Source organism: Camellia sinensis, chromosome 10 (assembly GCF_055761805.1).
Source record: "Camellia sinensis isolate YWXY chromosome 10, ASM5576180v1, whole genome shotgun sequence".
In the NCBI taxonomy this organism is placed as follows: domain Eukaryota; kingdom Viridiplantae; phylum Streptophyta; class Magnoliopsida; order Ericales; family Theaceae; genus Camellia; species Camellia sinensis.
Window position 1 is genome coordinate 182,351,071 of NC_138970.1, and position 6,915 is coordinate 182,357,985.

Sequence of the window (6,915 nt, forward strand, 5' to 3'; positions counted from 1 at the left end):
TAGCAATGGCGGGAGTGAGTGTCAATGCTCAGAGATGGCCCATTTTTGACAAGGCCGAAGACTTGGACAATGCATGCAAGCTTCAAACAAAGGTATGTGCCCGAAGGCAGGGGCAAAATGCAACTAAATAATACAAGAAGTCGAGCATAACTTATGATCATTCAAAGAAAGCTGTAACGAAGCATATACATACAATAAATGCAACAGTTTTAAGCAGTCTAACATGAATCCAACTACACTACAATGCAGAAAGGATGTAAGAGAATTATGTAATTCTCACTACGTTTCACGCAGAGAATACAATACCTGTCCGGTTCGTCTGGTTGCACCAGTCTCAAATGAATCGTACGTACAATATCGTGCCTGTAAAAGAAAGAAACTTAACAGGTACAATATCGTTAGCAATATGCAAGACAATGCAATTAAAAGTGCGTGACAACGCATATTGAGTGGGAAGCATAACAATGCGACTAAAGGCAAGCATAACAATGCTATGAAGGCCTAAACACATGTAAGTAAAGAACAGGTGACAACGTGCACAATGTGTGAAGATATAGACACATGTAAGTAAAGCGTACGCAACAACGCATGCAATGTGTATGGCAAGAATGAACACATATAAGTAAAGCATAACACGACAACGCATGCAATGTGTATAGAAAGGAACTTGAACACATGAAAGTAAAGCATAACGTGACAACGCATGCAATGTGTATAAAAAGGAACTTGAACACATGTAAGTAAAGCATAACGCGACAACGCATGCAATGTGTAAGGCAAGCAAGGTATGAACACATGTAAGTAAAGTACACGCAAAACGTATATAATGTGTAACCACCGGAGAATACATATACACATGTAAGTAAAGCATGCAATAATGCAAGCAATGTGTATAGCAGGAATTCGAATGCATGTACAGCATAAGTATAGTGAAGGCATGCTACTCGCATTTGTTGAGATGCAACCAAATCAAGACGAGGCATTTGTTGAAAGCAGGACGCGTAACGAGCGTGCTAATCATAGTCATATCAAAGCAATGTAATACAATATGTTTAAAGCGATTTGCGGACTCCGGGAGGTACAAAAGGATACGGGAAAGGATGCTCCTTGCACGCACCGAACATCGCACATAGAAGACATGGCTCGAGGTCAGCACGAAGACCAATTAACATTTTAAAGCGCACTTTCTTGCACTATCTCGAGTAACGAAGGGGCCAAACCGTATAATTGACCCGAACAAGGGCGCAGGAGGTGCATCGACCACAAGGGGAGGTTACTGGTATCAATCCCGACACTCTGCTGCCTTGCTCTCCTTTTGCTTTACTTTCCTTTTCTACTGTTAGTTTTAAGCACATTGCACTGCCTCAGGCAGGTTTTACTTTCTTCAAAATTATGTATCTTTTTGCAAAAGACATGATGGAAATGAAACAGCTATTTTTTTCAAAAAGGTGTTACATTTGTTGCCCTATACATCGCATTCGTGTGGCATCACATAACAATGTGAATGAAATTGAAATTTTGTTTGAAAATTAAGCACTTGCATCGTAATAATCAGGTAGTGAACCGACTTACAACTCGATAAGCAAAACAAAAAAACTCGATAAGTTAACCGAGCATGAGTACAACTCGATAAGCAAAACAAAGAAACTCAATAAGCTATCCAAGTGCGAGTACAACTCGATAAGCAAATGTACAACAACTCGATAAGCAAATGGGGGTGACTCCACAGAAATCATCATCGGAGAGCATTGGAAATGGTGTCAGTCCCCAAATTTTCAGCATTTTCAGTACATAGACAGCTCATGAAATAAGAAGGAAGACCACCGGCCATAGGGGAAAGCCACCGGCCTTGAGAAATGGCCATCGGCCAACAGCCTTGATCAATCGGCCAAAACTGGTGGTCGGTCGGCACTATTTGTGGCCGGCCGGCCATGTATGAGAAGGACCACCAGAATGCTGACAGCTGTCTTCCATTCACACCTTATCCCCTTACAAAAAGCCTCAACTTCGTAGTTTTTTCTCAATTCAACATTGATTTACTCCAAATGGAAGAATTTCTTGCCCAGAATCTTACGGCTTGGATTGCCAACTTGGACGGCTCGGAAAAGCTGAATTTCTGAGGCTTCGATATTAATGCACTATTCACTCTGAGTCGTACCCCGCTGCACTTTCCGTTTCTCCATGCCACGACAAGGTTTTGGAATCTGGTAACGCATGTCTTTAGCTTTGGTGGGCAAGAGGTATGTCCTACCTTCGAAGATTTCCAAGCTCTGATAGAATCTGAGCATATTGAAGAAATCTTGCCTCAACTCCGGTTCGGCCACGCCCAAGCCTTAGGGCGAATGTGTGGGTTGACCATGCATGACGCTCGATCTTTTATTTGTGACGGCATGCTGAATATTCCGAGTTTGATTTGCCAGTTTTCTGATGCCAACGACCGCAGCGACCATCATTGGCAAGGCTTTCGGCGACATGCGCTTTGTTTGTGCATGCTATCTTACTTTTTGCTGGCCTCAGGCTCCGGAGGATCTAGTGTCCAGCTGATCGAGGTTGCCCAAGGCTTGACAGAGGGCAAGAGCTGCATTGCCATGATATTGGCTGAGACGTTGATGGGCTTGGACGCCTTTCATCGCCGAGAGATGACCAGATTTGCGGGGAGCGCACTACTGCTGCAGGTAATGTTTCTCGCCCAATCTCACATATGTATTGCTCACATCACTCGGCCCTCAGGCTCGGTTTTTTTCATAAAACCCTTTTCTCACTTTTCTCTCATCGTACATCTCTCTATTCTTTATTCTCTCATTTTTCATCCCTTCCCAGGTGTGGTTGATGGATAAGTTGCAGATTGTGGACTATTACCCAACGTACTCAACTCACGGCTACTTCTTTCAGCAACGCCTAGTCGATGCCCTTGATGAGGGATGGTGGTTCGATTGGATGTGTCGTTTGTCCATAAACCGTATTGCTTGGCAGTGCCCCTGGCTCAATCTACCGGCAATGAGTTACAGCATGTCCCGGTAGACTGGGATTCAATTGATCGGCTTAACTCACTGTGTGTTCTACTTCCCATTCCAGTTCCAGTGCCAGTTCGGCCATGATCAGACTTGTCTGCCAGAGGGAATAGAGTACCAAGCTACATTGCTAGTCCGAGGTGCGCAGCTTGCTCGGTACGCCACAGCGTGGAGGACTAGAGAACTCCTGGCCCCTGCTCCCACTTTCAGTTGCACTTTGTCTGATGAGTGCATAGATTGGCTCAACGAAGAGGCACAGATTGGGCCCAGCTTGGTGTCAGAGGCTTCAACCAGCTCTAGGAGGGGACGCAGGAACACCTGACTTATCTATGCCATGGATTTATTACTTTATTAGAACTTTTAAGTTTTCTTTATGAATTTAATAAAAAAGCAACTTCAATTTGCATGCAAAAGCAGGAGAACTCTGTATTGAAATCAATGAAATTGAAGGTTGTGGGTACTGAAAATTTTTCGCTTTGGTCCAAAAATGGTCTAAGTTGTAAAAAGATTAATTTTGAACAAAGTCAACTTTTATTAAAACTTTTCAAAACCGTTTTCGGCATGGATTAGAACTGGACACGCTTGAAATCTGTCGCTGAGATGTAAAACCTTGGATCCCAGCAACTGGAAAGTTGCCCCTAGTCTGAATAGCATCGTGGCACATGCACAGCAACAGAAAGTTGCCCCTAGTCTGAAAAGCACTACATCGGAGATCATAACTGAATTCTTGAATGTTGAATAGACAAAGATGGCCGAGATGATCAAATGGACAAAGTTGATCAGGAAAAGTTTATGGCTGAACTTCAGGATGAAGTTGCCTACGTATCCCAAAGATGGGAATCAAGCCTTACGTAGTTCAGGCCTGGGTTCACTCAAGTATTTTCACTCTCCTTTTGCGCTCTAACTTTTGCCAAGGCTGCCCTTTGTGGGTTTTCAACCTTGCAAGCTCAGTTTTTATAATTTCAAATTTTTTCAATGCTTTAACTTTTGCCTAGGTCGCCCTTTCGGGTTTTCCGCCTAGTGAGCCTCTCAGGGGTAATATTTCTTTAACTTGTCCATGTTGATCGGTTGTGAGAACTCTAGGCCATCTAGGTCCATCAGAACGACAGCTCCACCCGACCAGATAGACTTGATGATGTATGGACCAGTCCAATTGGGTCTGAACTTGCCCCTAGGGTCGTGGATGGGAGCTCGGTTATCCTTGAGCACCAAATCTCCTTCCTTTAGATTCCTGGACTTAACTTTCTTGTTGAAAGCCCTGGCAATTCTGCGCTGATAACCTTGAACATGGTACAGTGCTTTCAGTCTTCTCTCATCAAAGAGCATGAGTTCTTCAAATCTGCTGTGCTACCAATCTGCTTCGGCTATCTGACACTCAGCCAGTATTCGCAAAGACGGAACCTCAATTTCAATAGGTAGAACAACCTCCATCCCGTAAACCAACGAATACGAAGTCGCCCCAGTAAAAGTTCTAATTGAAGTTCGGTAGCCCCACAGAGCAAACGGCAGCTTATCTGGCCAATCTCAGTAGGTTTCCACCATCTTCTGCAGTATGTGTTTGATGTTCTTGTTGGCGGCCTCAACTGCTCCATTGGTCTGCGGCCGATAGGTGGATGACTTATGAAAAGCCACGTTGTATTTTTCCAACAAGTCAATCACTTCCTTCTTGAAGTGGGAACCATTATCTGAAATAATCTCGTTCGGAATCCCGTAGCGGCAGATGATGTTGTTCCTGATAAACTTTGCAACGTGCGAAGCCTTCAACACTGCATAAGATTGGGCCTCGACCCACTTTGTAAAATAATCTATCGCGACCAGGATGAACTCATGCCCATTCGACCCCTTCGGAGTAACAGCCCCGATCACATGGATTCCCTAAACTGAAAATGGCCATGGCGAAGTCATGTTGTACAGCTCCGACGGCGGGATGTTCATGTGGTTTGCATGGATCTGACATTTGTGGCATCGCCAAACAAAGTCGATACAATCCTCTTCCATGGTAGACCAATAGTAACCCTATCTGAGGATCTTCCGAGCTAACATTACCCCGTTCATATGCGCCCCACATTTTCTTCTGTGGATGGCCTCCATTAGGCGCTTCGATTCTTCGGCTTCCACACACAGTTTATGCATTCCCAGATGGCATCTCTTATACAATTTACCCCCGCAGATGATGAACTGAAGGACCATTCTTTTGATTGCCCTTTTATCCTTGGCATTTGCCCCTGGCGGATATGCTTCCTTCTCTAAGAAATTCCAAATGTCGTAATACCAGGGGTTCCCGTCCTGAACCTCATCTATGGCAGCAATTGATTCGTATGCCGGTGCAAACTTTTGGTCAATGATGATCGGGCGCATCCGGACTCCGAAAGGGATGTCTATCATGGAAGATAGAGTTGCTAGTGAACCTGCGAACCTATTGTTCTCTCTTACTAGATGAGCAAAGTTTAGCTTCTCAAACCGAAGAATTAATAAGTCCAAGGTCTGGTGATACATTATCATCCTTTCTTCTTTGACTTTCCAGTCTCCTTTTGCTTGAGACACAACAAGGTTCAAGTCCCCGATAACGTCCAACCGTTTTGCCTCTAGTTCCAAGGCTGCTTCTAGACCGGCAATACATGTCTCATATTTTGCTTCGTTGTTCAAGACTTTGAACCGGAGTTTGAAGGCTAGAGGGATACGGGAATTGTTGGGTGCTATCAGCAACACCCCTATCCCATACCTGTACTGGTTTGACGCTCCGTCAAAATACATCGTCCACGTTTCGTCTTCGATATGTAAAATGGTCTCATCTGGGAATAAGTACTCGACTGCTTCAACCTCTTCTACCGGATGATCAGCTAAAAATTCTGCTACTGCTCTTCCCTTGACTGACTTGCGCGTCACATATTTCTGATCGAATTCGAAAAGCAACAGCAACCAACGAGCTAGGCTACCCGTAAGTGCTGGTTTCTCGAAAAGATATTTGATGGGATCCAGTCGTGAAACCAACATTACAGAGTGAGCTAACAGGTAGTGCCGCAGCTTCCTGGTAGCCCATACCAAGGCTAAGCAAGCCTTCTCCAACGGTGTGTAGCGAGCCTCATACTCTAGCATCTTCTTGCTCAGATAGTAGATGGCTCTCTCTACTTTGTCCTCTGATTCTTGCGTGAGCATACAGCCCATTGTAGTCTCAGTTATTGAAAGGTACAATATCAACGGTCTCCCCGGTTCTAGCATTGACAACACGGGTAGGTTTTGTAAGAATTCTTTGATCCGTTCAAAAGCAGCTTGGCATCGGCCGTCCCACTGGAACTTCGTTCCTTTCTTCAGGAGACCAAAAAGTGGTTCACAAGTCAAGGTTAATTTTGAGATAAACCGCCTTATGAATTGCACTTTACCCAGAAAAGCCTCGCACCTCCTTTTCAGTCCTTGGTGGTGGCATTTCTAAGATGGCCTTGATTTTGGAATGGTCGACTTCGATACCTCTCTATGTAATCAGAAACCCCAGCATCTTTCCCGCTGTAACACCAAACGTACACTTCTGAGGATTCAGCCGCAGCCGAAATTCTCTGATCCTTTGAAAGAAATTTTGTAAGGCAGTGTAGTGGCCCTCTCTTTCTTTGGATTTGACAATCATGTCGTCCACGTACACCTCAACCTCTTTGTGGACCGTGTCATGCAATATTGTGGCCGTGGCCCGTTGATATGTAGCTCCAGCATTCTTCAACCCAAACGACATCACTCTGTAGCAGTAAGTCCCCCACAGGATGGTGAAAGCAGTCTTTTCCCGATCTTCGGGTGCCATCATTATCTGATCGTAGCCTGAGAAACCATCCATGAATGAAAGCAATGCATGCCCCGCTATGAAATCCACCAACTCATCGATATGCGGCAAGGGAAAGTCGTCCTTCGGACTAGCTCT